Here is a 2,383-nt window from a genome sequence, read left to right as displayed (position 1 = left end):
TAATTTTAATTCCAAAGGCCAAGGGAATTTTATCAGGGTACATAGTATCCTGATCCATGAAATAACTGGCCTTTAATAATAAAAATCTATCTGCCTCTATGGGAATTTAACATAGGGGGGTGTATACTCATGCCCCCTGTATTTGAAGCCAGAACATGAATTCATTCACAATACATTATTCATTCACTAAGAAAATGGGTGCCCTTAAAGGTTGGATTTTTTCCTAATTAAGGCATTAAGATTAATTATTCCACTTTTTGGTCAACTTTAATCTTAATCTGTTTATTAATCCCCAATGGGGAAAATTACAATTCCCACACTTTTGTTAGTCCTGAACTACACACACACGCTCAGGTCTGTACTAATGGAGAGATGTCAGAGTGAGTGGGCTGCCAGCCGAACCAGCACTCTGAGCGGTTGGGGGGGGGGGGGTATGGTGCGTTGCCCGACGGCACCTGGCATTGCCCAGGAGGTGGAGTGGCATCTCTCCAGCTACCAATCCTCTCTCTCTACTTTTTGGTCCACACGGGGACTTGTACCAGTGACCCTCCGGTTCCCAACCCAACTCCCTACGGACTGAGCTACTGCCACCCCAAGCTCATACGTTAGCATGGCTCATACGTTAGCATGGCTAACGAACAATAGCTGCCAAAGCCTATGTAGCTACAGCGACCGACCGGGATCAAAAAACGGCCCTGGCAACATTGCTTTCTTTGTTTTCTCTCTCTTTTTCTCGTTTTCTCGCCCCCTCCCTCTCCCTCTTGGTGGTGGTTGGCTATAATTAATAATAATAATGGATTTGGCGCTTATAAAACATCTTGAAACTACCATAGACTTCTATTGTACACGGGTACATGGACTGTAAACATTTCCATGGCAACAGCAACTTATTGGACCAATCAAAGACGTCATTGTTACGCTTAGAATTGTTGGTAGTGTCTTTATATATAATATTTTTTTGAAAAAAAACAACACAAGTTACTGTCATTATTTCATTATTATTATTATATATATTAGTTCCAGATGGCCAGTCCGTCTCTGGGCTAATGATAATATTAGACAATATTTCTACTAGTAATATAAATAATAAAATCACTACAAGAAAAGCAGTGTTTTCTGCGACTAGCTCAAATACACCTTCACTGTAACACGACAAAACATTTATGTTTTAGATCAACAACCCACAGATCATTTTAAAACCTGACTTATTTATGTATTATATTATAACATGTTTGAGACATAATCTTTAATTCACATGTGATGTGAATCACACACATAATGATAATAATAATTAAAATTGTTTAGCTAGTGCAAGAGACAGAGTGCATTTGCATCTCCTGATCACAGCACATCTGATAGTTGGAATATATGTAATTGCTTAGAAAAGTTTTAATTTATTTGACAGGTGTAAGTAAATGTACTTGTACCCCACACAATGAGGCTCTACTAAACAGGAAAAAGTTGAGTAAAACATGTAGTTTTAGCTCAGCTGTAAAGTGCGACTTACCTCTGCAAAAGATTTTGGAGAAGGAAGTCTGTTCAACCGTAGCTTTGACAACCACGGTCCGTTGTTATGTTTGGGATTTTAAATAAAAACATATCAGTCTACGTCTACGTCTTGTTACGTCTAGTTACGCATTACGTGTTCTAAATGGACTTCCATTTGACAACCAATTAGAAACGTAGGATTCGCCGATCGCAGACAACCAATCACACGCCGACATTCAAAGCTGAACCTGCCGCTGAGGTCGACCGAGGTGTCCGGTGACCGTAGCTGACTGAACCTTAAGTCTGAATGAAATATATTTTTTATAACTCTCACTGCTTATAGTTTTACTAAGCCTTAACTAATGTATTCTTTATTACACTCACTGTTTAAGTACGGCCCAGTTGATTTTTTGATGGTTTGGGAAAGCTTGCTAGCTAATGGTATCAACTCAAGCTTGCTATAGCTAAGTTAACTAGCTAGCTAGCTAGCTAGCTCGTAGACTCGTTGACAGGTAACGTTAGCATAACGTTAAAGTTACCGCTGAGTCCTTATAAATATTACGTTAAATTGTATTTTTTGTGTACCCATTACGGAATATTGTTAATAGTGTACACCGGTTACCTTGACAGACGAAGCTTAGTCAGCCTAGTTATCGTTAAATTCCATAACTTCTGGTTGAAAAATCATGTAGAATTAAAGTTATTGTTGCTGTAACAAAGCATTAACTTTTTACATATTACTAACCTAATTCATGTTTCTGTTGGTGCCATAACAGCATGTGCCCTCTCATGAATGCAGTCATAAAAATTATCAGATAGACAAATTTTACTGGCAACTTTTGGGACAAAGGATTTTTATAACTGATTATGAGATATGGCATACAAACTTTGCCAG

The sequence above is a fragment of the Etheostoma spectabile genome, chromosome 16 (assembly GCF_008692095.1).
Source record: "Etheostoma spectabile isolate EspeVRDwgs_2016 chromosome 16, UIUC_Espe_1.0, whole genome shotgun sequence".
Lineage (NCBI taxonomy): Eukaryota > Metazoa > Chordata > Actinopteri > Perciformes > Percidae > Etheostoma > Etheostoma spectabile.
Note: the sequence above shows the minus strand (reverse complement) of the source record.